This window comes from Nycticebus coucang, chromosome 13, assembly GCF_027406575.1.
Source record: "Nycticebus coucang isolate mNycCou1 chromosome 13, mNycCou1.pri, whole genome shotgun sequence".
Classification (NCBI taxonomy): Eukaryota; Metazoa; Chordata; class Mammalia; order Primates; family Lorisidae; genus Nycticebus; species Nycticebus coucang.
Window position 1 is genome coordinate 48,432,044 of NC_069792.1, and position 18,658 is coordinate 48,450,701.

An 18,658-nucleotide genomic window follows, 5' to 3' on the forward strand; every position below is an offset into this window, starting at 1 on the left:
GGAGATATAGATAGAAGAGGTGGTTGTGGGGATGACAAGTGGAAGCTGAGTCAGAGGCCTGGCTTTTCCTCCAATACCCTTCCCAGGACATTCCTGTGTATTTATGTGTCCCTGGGCCTGCTCCTCCAGTCTAGAGGACTGTCTGAACTCCCTGGCTGTCTCTGCTGCCCTGGCAGGGACATAATGGGTCATGGATCAGGATTGGACACATTATTGTGGGCCTCACCCTCCCACTGCCATTGTCACCCCAGGTCAACCGCAAGGACCTCTGCACCCCTGGGCCCTCAGGGCTGTGACTGGAGGCGGGAGGGTCAGCAGGGTACTCATCATCACACCAGTCTGGGCTCCTAGTGCTGTGGTCACGGAGGGGATGTGGGCTGGAGGAGACAGGCAGAGCTGGGAAGGGACTGTGCTGAGGATGGGCCCCTCAGGGGCAACTCTGAGCCCCACTTCTCCTCTCTGCAGGGACCTGCGACCCTCCCACAGCTCTAACCGAGTCATTTCTTCCCTGAAATCCCCTGACCTTAGCCCTCTCATGAGCATCCTCAAGTGGCAGAGACCCAGGCTCTGTTTTGTCTCCCCAGCCACAGTTCACAGAGCCCCATACTCTGAGTGGAAAAGGAGTTCTTTCCTTGGACCACAAAGCATGCCTTTTGAGTTACTCGTGAGGTTCATGATGGAAAAATCCCAGAATCTGGGATCTTTCTCTGTGCATAGAAGATGCTGGGTGGTCCTCCAGGAGGAGGACGTTACCTCCTCGTGTCTGCTCTGACTTCCTGCCTCCCTGCATAGAACTGCAGCCCGAAGACTGTCACATTCTTTGTTCATTAAATTAAGTTTCTAGCACATGTCTGCACAAGCAGCTGGTTACTGAATGACTCCGACAGAACCTTGGCAGATATCTAAGTGGTTCTCAGGACTCTTTCCCCACCCCAGGAAACCCCGTTCTCTCAAGGACAGGGACAAGGTGGAAGGAAACTCAAACCTCTGCGAGTGGGACCAGGTTTGCTCTCTCTGTGCTTTTCCCACAAAGGGAGACAGACGTATGGGCTACTGAGTTGTGAGGCAGAGGGCGCCTTCTGTGAGGAGACAGACGGTAAATGTGAACAGCCACAGCAGCCCCTGAAGCCTCTCCACAGAGCCAGCAGTGAGGGACCCACCTGCTACCTCTTATTCTATTTATTTTCCACCAAAACCTCATAAAGCTCATCCTCTGACCACTCCACTTTTCAGAGGAGTGAGGCGAGGCTCAGGGAACTGAATGACACCCACAGACATAGATGTCAGGTGGTGGGCAGAGCTGTCCCTTGGCCACTCACCTCTTGACCAGTTTCTCTAGGAAGCATGCCATGGTGTTGACATCGTGGTAGGAGCCCTGGGAGGTCATGGAGCAGATGGTTTGTGCCGGAAGGACTGGCACCAGGGAGCTCACCAGCATGTCCCGGGTGGCTGGCTGGGAGGTCCTCATCACTTGGACCTTCGTAAAGCAGAGGGTCAACTCATTTCCATACTAGCCGGGACAAAGAGGGACACACAGTCAGTGACCCTGACCCTCCAGAGAATGGGGTCTGATGCTCAATGCAGGAAGCTCCAGCCCTTCAGAGACTTGGGCCTTTAGAAGTCATGGGTGTCCCCAATTCTATACTTAGGACGTAAAATGTGATGACCCAAAGAGCTGCATGAAACCACTGATACCCTGCAGGCTGCTTCAGGGGGCTTGTTGGGCAGAACAACAATGCCCCCGCTCAGACACCCTGTATGAAGAGCCCAGTGCCTGTGAGCCCCCAAATGACCCTCACTGTGCAAATGAGAAAATTCAGGCTCTGGGATGTCACCTGGCTGTCACCCGCACGTGGATCAGAGCTGTGGCCCTCCCAGGGAGGGCTGCATAATTTTCCCCTAAGCTTGCAGCAGCTCAGCCCGCTCTCACTCAGGGAGAGGGTCTTGGCCCAGCCTGTTTCCCCCCTCTCTGTAGAGACCATGCACAGGGCCATGCATCCTAGAAGAGGACTCTCCACTGAGAACCGTGCAGTGTCTGTCTTTGTTACTTTAAAAGAAGTCTTGAGAGACAGCCTGAGCAACTCTCTGCTTGGCATAGGGGCAAATGCAGCGAGACCCCAGGGTGGAAGAAAGCTTGTCACAAGGCCACAGGGTTGAGGAGGTGACTCAGCAGGGAGACATCTCAAATAGGTATGCAGAAATGTATAGGTAAGACCGAAATGTGACTCCCAGGTGTCAGTTGCAAAACTGGAAATGGAAGCCATGATGTGATTGCATTTCCTACCAAACCTACATTGGAAAACACTTCAAACAATATTAAAACCAGGGAGGCTGGCTACAGAGCAGCAGTGACATTCAAAGACCACTGCTAACCAGTCCGTGCCCCAGGAAGTCTGGAGGTTATAGTGAACAGTTGCCAAGCACCCACTTCCTGGGAGCCCACCTGAGCACATGTCATGGGCTGAAATTCATAACTTCATGTCTGATGTCCCCAGAAGATGACTGCATTAGGACAAAAGGTCCTTGTAGTTACATGTCCCTAATAACATATGACTGGTGTCCTTCTAAGAAGAGGTGCTAAGGACACAGACAGGCATGACAGAGGACCTCTCTGTGACTGCAGAGATGAAACGTGGCCACAGAAGCCAAGGAGAGAGGCCTCTGAGAGACCTCCCCAGCTGGTAGCATCACGTGGGACTTTGAGCCTCCAGAATGGAGAAGAAGTCAATTTCTACTGAGGGAGCCCTTCAACCTTGAGGCTGAGTTGTGCCAGCTCCCCGAACTGTCCCAGCCAATTGGGACACATCAGGTTCCCTGTAGCATGGCTGACTGAGAAATAGGATTGTGTCCAGCCAGGCTCCACGGGCATTGAAAGGCTGGGCAGCAGAGGGAAACGGCCTCCCTGAGGGAAAATGGCCAAGACTGGAGGGCGGAGCACCTGCCTGGTGGGGCTACAAGCGTCTGTTTCCGAGATGTCACTTTGCAGACAAGAGCAGACAGCAGCTTTGTCTCCTTCTGTGTGTGACCACCTCCCATTTTGTTTAGGCCCCCTGGTTTAGTGTTGGCTGTTAGTGTTGGAGAGGCCGGGAAGGGAACTGCCTGCCTAATCCGGGAGACCCCTGGGCCATATTAAATCTGTGAGAGCAGCAGCCACATGGGGAACTATTCCTGGACTTGTGTAAAGTGAAAGCTACAGGAAGCATTTCCTCTGACATCCCCACAAGTATGTGAGTAGTGAAGGTGCCTCTTACCAAGTTGCCACTGGGGACACACGAAGGCCAGAATATTTAGGGAGGGGATTGTGGGTCACTCAAGGGGTAAAACTGCCAAGAACAGAGCCCGGGGCATCCCTCTTTGGGTCTGTGGAGACCCCTTTGCGCCCATTCTCACCCCAGTCTGGTGCTGGCCACGGTCAGTGGCCTGGTGCACCAGTTCTTTATCCAAAGACAGAGATTGTGCGGACTCCTCCAGCAGCTCCTCATGGATTACCTCCAGGGAGCTCTGGAAAGAGAGGCCCCGACATCGTGTCGAGAGCCTTCGATGGCAGCCAGGTGCTCTCCTCAGGGGAACCACCAATGGAGATTCATCTCTATTCTAGCATGGACAAAGAGAGACACACCATCAGTGACCCTGATCTTCCAGAGAATGGGCTCTGATCCTCAATGCAGGCAGCTCCAGCCCTTCAGAGACTCGTGCTCTTAGAAGTCATGGGTGTCCATGATTCTACACTTTTCACCACACGTGAAAAGTGATGGGCACAAATCGCTACATGAAACCACTGACACCTTCCAGGCTGCTTCAGGGAGGTTGTTAGGCAGAACAACAATACCCTGCTCACACACCATGGATGAGGAGCACTGTTCAGTGAGTCCCCAAATGGCCCTCACTGTGCAAATGAGAAAACTCAGGCTCTGGGATGTCACCTGGCTGTCACCAGCATGTGGGACATGGCTGCGGCCCTCCAAGGGAGGCCTCCATGAATTTCCCTCTAAGCTCACAGAGACTCAGCCTGCTCTCACTTGGGGAGAGGTTCTTGGGCCAGCCTGTTTTCCCCCTCTCTGTAGAGACCATGCCCAGGACCAGACATGCCAGGAGAAAGCTCTCTACTGATAACAGCGCCGGTGTCTGTCTTCGTTATATTGAACGGATTCCTGAGAAACAGCCTCAGCAACTCTGGGCCTGGCATAGGTGCAAATTCTATGAAACCCCAGGGTGGAAGAAAGCTTGTTACAGGGCCACAGGGCTGAGCAGGTGACTCACGGGAGAGAAATCCCAAATAGGTATGAAGACACTGAAATGTGACTCCCAGGTGTCAGTCGCAAAGCTAAAAATGGAAGCAATGATGTGATTGCATTTCCTACCAAACCTACATTGGAAAACACTTAAAACAATATTAACAACAGGGAGGCTGGCTACAGAGCAGTGTGACATTGAAAGACCACTGCTAATCGGTCTGTGCCACAGCAAGTCTGGATGTTATACTGAACACAGCCATTACAACTCTCCAATGTAAACTGTTGGCAAGCACCCCCTTCCTGGGAGCCCACCTGAGCACATGTCATGGGCCGAAATTCAGACCCTCATGTCTGATGCCCTCAGAATGTGACTGCATTAGGACAAAAGGTCCTTGTAGTTACATGTCCCTAATAACATATGACTGGTGTCCTTATAAGAGGAGGTACTAAGGACACAGACAGGCATGACAGAGGACCTCTCTGTGAATGTGGAGATGAAACGTGGCCACAGAAGCTGAGGAGAGAGGCCTCTGAGAGACCTCCCCAGCCGGCAGCGTCATGTGGGAATTCCGGCCTCCAGGACTGAAAGGAAGTCAATTTCTATTGAAGGAGCCCTTCAGCCTTGGGGCTAAGTTCTGCCAGCTCCCCGAACTGTCCCAGCCACTTGGTACACAGCAGGTTCTCTGCAGCATGGCTGACTGAGAAAAAGGATTGTGTCCGGTCAGGCTCCCCCGGCATTGAAAGGCTGGGCGGCAATGGGAAATGGCCTCCCTAAAGAAAAATGGCCAAGACCGGAGGGCAGAGCTCCTGCCCGCTGGGGTTACAAGGATCTATTCCCAAGATGTCACTTTGCAGACAAGAGCAGGCAGCATCTTTGTCTCCTTCTGTGTGTGACCCCTCCCATTTTGTTTAGCCACCCTGGTGTAGAGTGGCTGTTAGTGTTGGAGAGGCCTGGCCGGAAGGGAACTGCCTGCCTACTCCGGGAGACCCCTGGGCCAGGTTAAACTGTGAGGGCAGCAGCCACATTGGGAACTATTCCTGGACTCGTGTAAAGTGAAAACTACAGGAACCATTTTCTCTGTCATCCCTGCAAGTATGTGAGCAGTTTTGATGCATATTAGCAAGTTGCCACTGGGGACACACGAAGGCTGGATTCTTTAGGGAGGGGATTGTGGATCCCTCAAGCGGGAAAACTGCCCAGGATAGAGCCTGGGGCATCCCTCTTTGGGTCTGTGGGGACCCCCTCTGTGCACATTCTCACCCCAGTCTGGCGCTGGACGTAGTCGGTGGACTGGTGCACCTGTTCTTCATCTGAGATCAGAGATTGTGTGGAGTCCTCCAGGGGCTCCTCACGGAGGTCCTGCATCCCCACGCACCTCTGTAAACAGAAGGCCCAATGCCAGGGCGAGAGGCATCAATGGCTTCCTTGCGCTCTCCACAGGGGAAACCCCCTGGGAGATTCTGCTCCCTAGAACACACACAGTGGGGCGTCTGAACAGACCTCCCACCAGGAAAGAAGACAGATGACAGCGGGATGTCTAGGGATGACATCTCAATAGACAAACTTGTCCTTGACACTCACCTTTCTGTCCCAACAGCCAGGACCTGGAGTTCTGGGGTATCAACCTGACAGCCCCACCAGGATTCCCATTGGTGACACGCTGCTCCTGTTCACTAGGAGTCCCCTTCTCTCTTCCTTCCGCAAACATAGTGATATGAGGTGGGTGGACCTTCCCAGATGGACTCACAGGTGAGACTGTGCCTGCAAGAGACTACATGGGGCTGCCCTGTGTTACCTGTAGATGCCCCCTGCCAGGTCTCCGCAGGCAACAGGAGTAGAGGGAGCACCAACATCGTCCAAGTTGGATAAGGCACCCACTTGGGGCGTTCCGGACGTCAGAATCCCGAGAAGGTGCTACGCAACAGGAGAACATCTTGCTCTCTTGAGCGTCTCCCACCAAATGAGCCAGACACAGGTCTGTGTCTAGAATGTGGGTGCCTGGCTACCAAGGGTTCTAAGTACTGTTGGGGTCTGTCACCAAGGAAGTGAAGTCACTTTTCCAAGATTCCACATTTAGCCCTCACCCTCTTCACTATATCTACTCCTCACCTGTACACTGTTATACAAACACAGCCCCCTCAGTGCACGGTCCCCCACCCTGTGGAGACAGGGCTGGCTCTCAATCTCCCTTCCTGACCTTGAAGGTCACCCTAGACAAGTCCTGTGTGTTTTTCCATTCTGTCCCCCAGTTGAATACGTGCACAGTGGGGATCGTGCTATCCTCTATATCCTAGGGAATTCATCAAGTGTACTTGAAAACAACGTAGAAAGCTCACAGTGTCTTGTCACCTCTGGATAACACACAGACTTGTGGGTGGAAGAATCACAAGAAGGGGTGGAGACAGAACACTGAATGGTACCAGTTGATGAGGCTATTCAAAAAGCCCACCAGATATTTGAAACAGCTACAAGTTTACCATGTTCTGGTATTAAAGCGATATGAATTCCTTGGGGGAAAAAATAAACACATCTGCTCTAATCCCTGAGAGCACTCTGAGGCAGGGGAATGCAACTGCACAGGTGTGAGTCTCCACCTTCCCTAGACTGTCATTGTCTGGGTTTCATATAATTGTGATTCCCCGTCACTTCAAAGCAGGGATAGTAGAAGTGTAAGTCAATCACTTTACAAATAACCCAGGGACACGGAGAGAACAAGATCGTCTTCTAACCATCTCTCTAACTGCATAGCATTCTAGAGAGAAACTGAGAAGCAGATTGTAAAAGGAGAGTATACAAATCTGGAGCCCAACAATATGTACATGTATTATAGTATACATGCAGAAATTGTCCCATTGGAAAATACACATGTATTTCAAGTGGACCAATCAACAGTATAGAAGAATTAATCAATTCTGATAGACATTCTACATATTCACTCTATTAAACTATGAAGCAAGATAGCCTTCTAGGATATTTTACTGCAGAATTTAGGAAAAAGTTCCATAAGAAAAATTTCCATGTTTAATGAGAATGTCTCCAATTCAAAAATGGTCATGTGTAGGATAAACAAGGAAGGTGTTTTGATGTAGCCTTGGTGTAATGATTGGTTGAAATGATGATGATGAAGAAAATCCCTCAAAGAAAATAAGAATACACCTTCCATGATACCACTGACAGCAGATTATCTGCTCTAATAAGTTTTAGATTTCTCTCTTAATTCCTTCTTGTTTTATTTTTTTTTCTTTTGACAATATCAGAAAGTAAAAAGTGTCCTAAAGGGACCAGAACATACATGAGCAAGTAGTGAAACTTGCTATATACCATTTCAAGTTTTCTACTATAATTTTTATTAAGGTTAATTTTTAATATCTGTAATGATCTTACAAAATAAATGATTTCTTTTTTTGTGACAGAGTCTCACTCTGTTGCCCATTACGGTGCCATGGCATCACAGTTCACAGCAGTCTCTAACTCTCGGGCTTAAGCGATTCTCTTGTCTCAGCCTGCCAAGTAGCTTGGACTTCAGGGGCTTGCCACAGTGCCCAGCCCAGTGATTTTTTTGGGTGGAGTTGTCATTATTTTGCAGGCCTGGGCTGGATTCAAACCCCCCAGCCCTGGTGTATGTACTCATGGCATAGCTGCTGAGCTACAGGCGCCAAGGAACAAAATAAATTATTCTACAAAAAAAAAGCAATACAAATGTATTAAAAATAAAAACTCCTAAAATTTTATAGGGAACTAGATCTTGTTCAGCCAGCAAATTGTTATTATTTTGTTTCATATGTTTAAAATTTGTCAATATTTATTTATTTATTCATTCATTCATGTCTTAGACAGGATCACACTCTATCACCCTGGGTAGAGGGCTGTAGCATCATAGGTCACAGCAACCTTAAATTGGGGCTTACGCTATCCTCCTACTTAAGCCTCCCTAGTAGTTGAGATTACAGGCGCCTGCCGGGACACCGGGCTAATTTTTCTATTTTTAGTAGAGATGGGGTCTTGATCCTACTCAGGCTGTTCTCCAACTCATGAGATCAAGCAATCCACCCACCTCGGCCTCCCGGAGTGCTGAGATAACAGGTGTGAGCCACTGCACCCAGCAGAAATATCTAAACATTTAAATCACTTTTCTCAATCTGAGCTAAAGAAAGATGCTGTGAGAAAGCTGAAAGCACGTGGGAACTTTGCAGCATGACCTGCTCACTAATAAGATATGTGCAGTGTGCATAGGAACTTGTTCATAGTTTTGTTTTGTTTGTTTGTTTTTTATTGTTGGGGATTCAATGAGGGTACAATAAGCCAGGTTACACTCATTGCGTTTGTTAGGTAAAGTCCCTCTTGCAATCCTGTCTTGACCCCAAAAGGTGTGGCACACACCAAGACCCCAACCTCCTCCCTCCTTCCCTGTCTCTGCTCTTCCTTTCCCAACCCCTCCCTCCTTCTTTCTCTCTCTGCTCTCCCCTTCCCCTACCTGCACCGTGACCTTAATTGTCATTAATTGTCGTTATACCAAAATTGAGTACGTAGGATTCATGTTTCTCACATTCTTGTGGTGCTTTACTAAGAATAATATCTTCCACTTCCATCCAGGTTAATACGAAGGATGTAAAGTCTCCATTTTTCTAATAGCTGAATAGTATTCCATGGTAGACATATACCACAGCTTGTTAATCCATTCCTGGGTTGGTGGGCATTTAGGCTGTTTCCACATTTTGGCGATTGTAGGTTGAGCTGCAATAAACAGTCTAGTACAAGGGTCCTTATGATAAAAGGATTTTTTTTTCCTTCTGGGTAGATGCCCAGTAATGGGATTGCAGGATCAAATGGGGGGTCTAGTGAGTGCTTTGAGGTTTCTCCATACTTCCTTCCAGAAAGGTTGTACTAGTTTGCAGTCCCACCATCAGTATAAAAGTGTTCCCTTCTCTCCACATCCACGCCAGCATCAACAGTTTTGAGATTTTATGATGTGGGCCTTTCTCATGGGGTTTAGATGGTATCTCAGGGTGGTTTTGATTTGCATTTCTCTAATAGATAGGGATGATAAACATCTTTTCATATGTTTGTTAGCCATTTGTCTGTCTTCTTTTTTTATTATTATTGTTTAGTTTTTATTTCATAATGATAAACTTTGCAATCCAGCTAGACATGGAGAGGATTAAGGAAAATATGCAACCCAAAGAACTGCAGTGAGAGCAGAGATTACAGGACATCGCGAGCAAATGGGGTAGAGGGGTGCTCTCCTGAGCTACAGAAGGAATGGTTTGGTGGTTGAAACATTAAGTCAAATTTATTACAGCTGTCCACAGTCAGTAATGGTGATCTTCTTGCTGGTCTTGCCATTCTTGGACCCAAAGCACTCCACAACATTCATGCCTTCTTTCACCTTGCCAAAGACCACATGCTTGCCATCCAACCACTCAGTCTTGGTAGTGCAGATGAAAAACTGGGAACCATTTGTGTTTGGTCCAGCATTTGCCATGGACAAGATGCGAGGACCTGTATGCTTCAGGACAAAGTTTTCATCTTCAAATTTCTCCCCGTAGATAGACTTGGCACCAGTGCCATTATGGCGTGTGAAGTCACCACCCTGGCACATAAACCCTGGAATAATCCTGTGAAAGCAGGAACCCGTTAACCAAATCCTTTTTCTCCAGTGCTCAGAGCATGAAAGTTTTCTGCTGTCTTTGGAACTTTGTCTGCAAACAGCTCGAAGGAGAGGCGGCCCACGGGCTCGCCATCGGCGGCAATATTGAAGAACACGGTGGGATTGACCATGGCTGATACCAGACGACTATAAGAGGCCACAGCATCTGCAAAGCCCATTTGTCTGTCTTCTTTAGAAAAGGTTCTATTCATGTCTCTTGGCGATTGATATATGGGATTGTTGGCCTTTTTCATGTGGATTAATTTTAGTTCTCTATAGATCCTAGTTACCAAGCTTTTGTCTGATTCAAAATATGCAAATAACAATTCCCATTGTGTAGGTTGTCTATTTGTTTTGGTTATTGTCTCCTTAGCTGTACACAAGCTTTTCAGTTTAATGAAGTCCCATTTGTTTATTTTTGTCGTTTTTGCAATTGCCATGGCGCTCTTCTTCTTCAAGTCTTTCCTCAGGCCAGTATCTTCCAGTGTTTTTCCTATGCTTTATTTGAGGATTTCTATTGTTCCATGCCTTAAATTTAAGTCCTTTATCCATCTTGAATCAATTTTTGTGAGTGGGGAAAGGTGTAGTTCCAGTTTCAGTCTTTTACATGTGGATATCCAGTTCTCCCAACACCATTTATTGAATAGGGATTCTTTCCCCCAAGATATGTTCTTGTTTGGTTTATCAAAGATTAGGTGGTTGTAAGATGTTAGTTTCATTTCCTGGTTTTCTATTCGATTGCAAGTGTCTATGTCTCCATTTTTGTGCCAGTACCATGCTGTCTTGACCACCATGGCTTTGTAGTATAACCTAAAATATGGTATGTTGATGTTCCTAGCTTTATTTTTACTACTAAGTGCTGCCTTAGCTATATGGGATTTTCTCTGGTTCCATACAAAACGCTGTAGGATAATATTTAGAAATAAACTTATCCTACATCAAGCACACAAAGTAAATTCAGTGTGAGTTTAAAATGGCATGCTTTTCTTTCAGAGGCTTAAGACACTTGGACCCCCCTGGGTTACTCACAGAGTTAGGCTTTTTGGAAAATTCCTTAGGCCTTTTCTCTGAAGCAGTACACCCCATGAAGCCTGAGATCCAAGGGCATGTCGCCCTTTCTCAGAGATACGGGCCAGAGGGTTGACATATGTTGACAACATATTGTCAGAGGTCTATAGGTGCTCTGCCCTGAAGGAAGGTCACAGTCGTTACTTCACACTGAGTAAACTGAGTGAATGCTTGAAGATTAACTCTGTTCCCCTATAGCTGTTTTCGTCTTTGTGCTCTGCTCGGAAAACTAGTCACTGTTTAGAGGAAGAGATTTACTACACAAGTGGTTACATTGATATGATAAATTTCCTTTCAAGTTCAAATTCAGCTTATAGATAATGGATTAGGTGTGTACGTGACTGGAAGAGTATAAAACTAAAACGTGGAATAAAGAACTTTGCTATATGCCATCAAACGGTGTATAGTCTGTTTCTTGATTTAATAATTACAGGAGCGAGTTTACACCTACAGCAAAGCTGCTGCTCGTTCGCGTCTCGGTTCACGCAACAAACGCAGAAACATTTTTTCCAAATCTTGAAAGTACAAGTTAGTATTTTAATAGGAATGGCATTGAATAAGTAGATTGCTTTGGGAAGTATAGACATTTTAACAATGTTGATTCTTCCCATCCATGAGCATGGTATGTTCTTCCATTTGTTAATATCCTCTGCTATTTCCTTTCTGAGGGTTTCATAATTTTCTTTATAGAGGTGCTTCACCTCCTTTGTTAGGTATATTCCTAGGTATTTCCTTTTCTTTGAAACTATGGTGAAGGGGGTTGTGTTCTTAATTAGCTTCTCATCTTCACTGTTATTGGCGTATACAAAGGCTACTGACTTGTGGACATTGATTTTATATCCTGAAACATTACTGTATTTTTTGATGACTTCTAGGAGTCTTGGTGGTTGAGTCTTTGGGATTCTCTATGTATAAGGTCATATTCAGCAAAGAGGGAGAGTTTGACTTCCTCTGCTCCCATTTGGATTCCCTTTATTTTCTTGTCTTGCCTAATTGTATTGGCTAGAACTTCCAGCACTATCTTGAATAGTAAAGGTGACAGAGGACAACCTTGTCTGGTTCCAGTTCTTAGAGGAAAAGCTTTCAGTTTTACTCCATTCAGTAAAATGTTAGCTGTGGGTTTGTCATAGATAGCTTCAATCAGTTTTAGAAATGTTCGACCTATGGATATACTCTTCAGTGTTCTAATTAGAAAAGGATGCTGGATTTTATCAGATGCTTTTTCTGCGTCTATTGATAGGATCATATGATCCTTATTTTTGCCTCTGTTATAACGGTGGATAATGTTTATGGACTTGCCTATGTTAAACCAGCCTTGCATCACTGGGATGAAACCTACTTGATCATGATGTATGACTTTTTTGATGATAAGCTGTAATCTATTGGCTAGGATTTTGTTGAGAATTTTTGCGTAGATATTCATGAGTGTGATTGGTCTGAAATTCTCCTTTTTGCTTTGGTCTTTTCCTGGTTTTGGTATCAGGGTGATGTTTGCTTCATAGAATATATTGGGGAAGATTCCTTCTTCCATGATTTTTTGGAATAATTTCTGAAGTACAGGAATAAGCTCTTCCTTGAAGGTTTGATAGAATTCTGGTGTGAAGCCATCTGGACCAGTGCATTTTTTGGTTGGAAGCTTTTTTATTGTTTCTTTAATCTCAGTTCTTGATATTGGTCTGTTCAAGAACTCTATTTCTTCCTGGCTAAGTCTAGAGAGAGGGTATGATTCCAAATATTGATCCATTTCCTTCACATTGTCAAATTTCTGGGCATAGAGTTTCTGATAGTATTGAGAGATGATCTCTTCTATCTGTATGGGTTCAGATGTTATTTCCCCTTTATCATTTCTGATTGAAGTTACTAGAGATTTTACTTTTCTATTTCTAGTTAGTCTTGCAAATGTTTTATCTATTTTATTTATTTTTTCAAATAACCACCTCCTTGTTACATTAATTTTCTGAATGATTCTTTTGTTTTTAATTTCATTGATCTCTGATTTGATTTTGGAGATTTCTTTTCTTCTACTGGGTTTAGGCTTAGATTGTTCTTCTTTTTCCAATTCCATAAGATGGCTTGTGAGTTTGTTGATGTGCTCTCTTTCTGTTTTTCGAATGTAGGCATCTAAAGCGATAAATTTTCCTCTCAAAACTGCTTTTGCAGTATCCCACAGGTTTTGGTAGCTTGTGTCTTAATTGTTGTTATGCTCAAGAAAGTTAATGATTTCCTGTTTTACTTCTTCCTGCACCCATCTGTTATTCAACAGAAAGTTGTTTAATTTCCATGCCTTTGTGTAGGGTCGAACGTATTTGTTATAGTTGAGTTCCACCTTTAGTACCAGTACCTTATGGTCTGAGAAGATACAAGGCAAAATTTCAATTCTTTTGATTCTGTTGATATTTGTATTGTGTCCCAGCATATGATCAATTTTGAAGAATGTTCCATGAGGTGACAAGAAGAATGTATATTCTTTATCTTTGGAATGGAGTGTTCTATATTCACATATCAAGGACAGTTGTTCTGTGGTCTCATTTAAATCACTTACATCTTGAAATCTACTTCCGGAGGCGGAGCAAGATGGCAGCCGAGTAACAGCTTCCTTGCATCTGGGCACCGTGAGTCTGGGGAGATAGGATTCCAGGCATTTCTGGCTGGTGGGAACTGCCTATCATCACTCCTGTGAGGATACAGGGAGTCAGCGAGAGACTTCTGGACCCCAAGAGGAGTACTTAAACAGTGCAAAACCGGCAAGTGGTCGCGTGTGTTCAATCCGTCTAAACCCTTCCACAACTGTAAGTTCAGTAGCAGTGAGACTGCAAACCAGAAAGGCCTTACCTGTGAACTGTTTTGATGTCCTTGGACTTGGCACTGAGTTGAACTGCCCTGGGGAAGGCCTGAGCGGGAGTGCGGAGAACTTTGGCCGTTGTCTAGGGCCCCAGTCTGAGCCACTGAGCCAGACGGAGCTGATAGTGTTTGGCGGTGGGTCACACGGAACCATTGTCAGTGATCTGCCCCGGCAAGCTCCGCCCTCAGGGTCGCAGAGCTAGAAACGGGTGGGAGCTTGTAACCCAGCAACCAAGTAGCCTAAGGGCGGGGTCTGTGCCACCTTGCATCCCTAACCCTCAGGGACAGAGTGAGACCGGTTTTGGTACTTTGGGTAAGCGGATAGCCACTTCAGCAGTGATTCCAGCGAGAAAGCTGGGAAAGCTTCTGCTCAGCAAGTTTACAAGTTCAAAGTGCCTTTTAAGTGGGCTGAAGAGACATTTAGGGTGTCTACCTGCTGGGGTTTGAGAAATCAGCAGCCTCCAGTCGTATCAGAACTGTGACTAACATCTCATACCCCCAGAAGACCACGTGTTGCCCAGACAATATTCAATAACATATACAAACTGCTTTGTTTTTGGTTGTGTATTTTTTCTTTTTTTTTGGTTTGGTTGTTTTTTTTTTCTTTTTTTTGTTTATTTTGACGTTGTTGAGGTTCTTTTGTTTTTTAATTTCAATCTTTTCCACACAGATCCCTTTTTCTTTCTCAACTTTTCTAGTTTAATTATAATTTCCCATTGCTGCCTTTTTTAATAACTACAACTTCATTTTTGCTACTGTTTCTACCGCTATCATTTGGTTTTTCACCCAACTGTATCCCCGTAAAGTTTTCTGTTTGCTTGTTTTGGTTTGATTTATAGCATTTTTGTCTTTCCTCTCTACTTGGTGGAGGTGGGGTACTGTGTCTGATCAGGTTAGCAAAGAGCTGCTGACCTCAAGGGAACCACCCAACTGGGCACTCCAAGAAGGTGGGGTTTTTTAAGGTTGTGTCAAAGTACCCTACTGTACACCTATATTGCCCTGTATCCCTCTTTCTTTACCTCTCTTCTTTTTGTCAATATTCCTTATCCCCACCCCCTCTCCTTTCTCTATCTTTCTTTTTTTTCTTATGACTTGGTACTCCTTTCTTTCATCCCTTTTTTGCTCCTCAACCTTCTCACCCTTCTGGTCCTGTAACCCTTAGTCCACAGGCACAAAAACTTATACAGCAAGAGGAAGTGAAAGGAAAATTAGGGCAAGGAAACAGATAAAAGAAATCACTCATGAGGAAGAATCAGCAGAAAACTCCAGGCAACATGAAGAACCAGTCCAGAACAACCCCGTCAAGGGACCATGAGGTAGCTACTGCAGAGGATTCCACCTATACAGAAATGTTAGGAATGACAGAAAGGGAATTTAGAATACACATGTTGAAAACAATGAAAGAAATGATGGAAACAATGAAGGAAACTGCTAATAAAGTGGAAAATAACCAAAAGGAAATTGGAAAACAGAATCAAATCAGAGATGAACGATATGAGGAATATAAAAATGATATAGCAGAGCTGAAGGAAATGAAACTGTCAATCAGCGAACTTAAAGATGCAATGGAAAGTATCAGGAACAGGTTAGACCATGCAGAAGAAAGAATTTCAGAGGTAGAAGACAAAGATCTTGAGATAACTCAGATAGTAAAAGAGGCAGAAAAGAAGAGAGAGAAAGCAGAATGTTCACTGTCAGAATTATGGGACTTTATGAAGCGTTCCAACATACGAGTTATAGGAATTCCAGAAGGGGAAGAAGAATGCCCCAGAGGAATGGAAGCTATACCAGAGAATATTATAAATGAAAATTTCCCAAACATCACCAAAGATTCTGACACTCTGCTTTCAGAGGGATATCGGACCCCAGGTCGCCTCAACTCTAACCGAGCTTCTCCAAGACACATTGTGATGAACCTGTCCAAAGTCAAGACAAAAGAAAAGATTCTGCAAGCTGCCAGGAGTAAGCACCAGTTGACCTACAGGGGAAAATCCATCAGAGTGACCACAGAGTTCTCTAATGAAACTTTCCAAGCAAGAAGACAATGGTCATCTACCTTTAATCTACTTAAACAGAACAATTTCCAGCCCAGAATTCTGTACCCTGCTAAGCTAAGCTTCAAAATTGATGGAGAAATCAAATCATTTACAGATATACAAACATTGAGGAAATTCGCCACAACAAGACCAGCTCTACAGGAAATACTTCAAGCTGTTCTGCACACTGACCACCACAATGGATCAGCAGCAAAGTAAGAACTCAGAAATTAAAGGACAGAACCAAACCTCCACACCGACGCAAAAGATAAAACTAAGCAATGGACTCTCACCAAATAAGACGAATAGAAAACTACCACACTTATCAATTATGTCAATAAATGTTAATGGCTTGAATTCCCCACTGAAGAGACATAGATTGGTTGACTGGATTAAAAAACACAAGCCATCCATTTGCTGTCTGCAAGAAACACACCTGGCTTCAAAAGACAAATTAAAGCTCCGAGTCAAGGGTTGGAAGACAATTTTTCTGGCAAATGGAATTCAGAAGAAAAGAGGAGTGGCAATCTTATTTTCAGATACATGTGGATTTAAAGCAACTAAAGTCAAAAAAGACAAAGATGGTCACTTTATATTGGTCAAGGGAAAAATACAACAAGAAGACATTTCAATTCTAAATATTTATGCACCCAATTTAAATGCTCCCAGATTCTTGAAGCAGACCTTACTCAGTCTGAGCAATATGATATCTGATAATACCATCATAACAGGGGACTTAAACACACCTCTTACAGAGCTGGACAGATCCTCTAAACAGAAATTAAACAAAGATACAAGACATTTAAATGAGACCCTAGAACAACTGTGCTTGATAGACGGATATAGAACACTCCACCCCAAAGATAAAAAATATACATTCTTCTCATCACCCCATGGAACATTCTCCAAAATTGATCATATCCTGGGACACAAAACAAATATCAACAGAATCAAAAGAATTGAAATTTTACCTTGTATCTTCTCAGACCATAAGGCACTAAAGGTGGAACTCAACTCTAACAAAAATGCTCGACCCCACCCAAAGGCAAGGAAATTAAACAATCTTCTGTTGAATAACAGATGGGTGCAGGAAGAAATAAAACAGGAAATCATTAACTTCCTTGAGCATAACAACAATGAAGACACAAGCTGCCAAAACCTGTGGGATACTGCAAAAGCAGTTTTGAGAGGAAAATTCATCGCTTTCGATGCCTACATTCGAAAAACAGAAAGAGAGCACATCAACAATCTCACAAGAGATCTTATGGAATTGGAAAAAGAAGAACAATCTAAGCCTAAACTCAGTAGAAGAAAAGAAATATCCAAAATCAAATCAGAGATCAATGAAATTGGAAACAAAAGAATCATTCAGAAAATTAATGAAACAAGGAGTTGGTTTTTTGAAAAAATAAATAAAATAGATAAACCATTGGCCAGACTAACTAGAAATAGAAAAGTAAAATCTCTAGTAACCTCAATCAGAAACGATAAAGGGGAAATAACAACTGATTCCACAGAGATACAAGAGATCATCTCTGAATACTACCAGAAACTCTATGCCCAGAAATTGGACAATGTGAAGGATATGGATCAATATTTGGAATCACACCCTCTCCCTAGACTTAGCCAGGAAGAAATAGACCTCCTGAACAGACCAATTTCAAGCACTGAGATCAAAGAAACAGTAAAAAAGCTTCCAACTAAAAAATGCCCTGGTCCAGATGGCTTCACTCCAGAATTCTATCAAACCTTCAAGGAAGAGCTTATTCCTGTACTGCAGAAATTATTCCAAAAAATTGAGGAAGAATGAATCTTCCCCAACACATTCTATGAAGCAAACATCACCCTGATACCAAAACCAGGAAAAGACCCAAACAAAAAGGAGAATTTCAGACCAATCTCACTCATGAATATAGACGGGAAAATTCTCAACAAAATCCTACCCAATAGATTACAGCTTATCATCAAAAAGGTCATTCATCATGATCAAGTAGGCTTCATCCCAGGGATGCAAGGCTGGTTTAACATACGCAAGTCCATAAACGTTATCCACCATATTAACAGAGGCAAAAATAAAGATCACATGATCCTCTCAATAGATGCAGAAAAAGCATTTGATAAAATCCAGCATCCTTTTCTAATTAGAACACTGAAGAGTATAGGCATAGGTGGCACATTTCTAAAACTGATTGAAGCTATCTATGACAAACCCACAGCCAATATTTTACTGAATGGAGTAAAACTGAAAGCTTTTCCTCTTAGAACTGGAACCAGACAAGGTTGTCCTCTGTCACCTTTACTATTCAACATAGTGCTGGAAGTTCTAGCCAATACAATTAGGCAAGACAAGGAAATAAAGGGAATCTAAATGGGAGCAGAGGAGGTCAAACTCTCCCTCTTTGCTGACGACATGATCTTATACTTAGAGAACCCCCGAGACTCAACCACAAGACTCCCAGAAGTCATCAAAACATACAGTAATGATTCAGGATATAAAATCAATGTCCACAAGTCAGTAGCCTTTGTATACACCAATAACAGTCAAGATGAGAAGCTAATTAAGGACACAACCCACTTCACCATAGTGTCAAAGAAAATGAAATACCTAGGAATATACCTAACGAAGGAGGTGAAGGACCTCTATAAAGAAAACTATGAAATCCTCAGAAAGGAAATAGCAGAGGATATTAACAAATGGAAGAACATACCATGCTCATGGATGGGAAGAATCAACATTGTTAAAATGTCTATACTTCCCAAAACAATCTACCTATTCAATGCCATTCCTATCAAAGTACCTACATCTTACTTTCAAGATTTGGAAAAAATG

At 44.2% G+C, this 18,658-nt stretch overlaps 1 long non-coding RNA gene and 1 pseudogene across 2 annotated transcripts in view; one reads left to right on the forward strand and one right to left on the reverse strand.

The window, feature by feature from the left end:
* Nucleotides 1-18,658, forward strand: part of LOC128563137 (uncharacterized) — a 57,707-nt gene that overhangs the window by 18,271 nt on the left and 20,778 nt on the right. The window lies entirely within an intron of this gene.
* LOC128563131 (peptidyl-prolyl cis-trans isomerase A-like) lies at nucleotides 9,375-10,038 on the reverse strand (annotated as a pseudogene). Its single transcript, XR_008373742.1, has one exon. The product of XR_008373742.1 is annotated as a peptidyl-prolyl cis-trans isomerase A-like (transcript).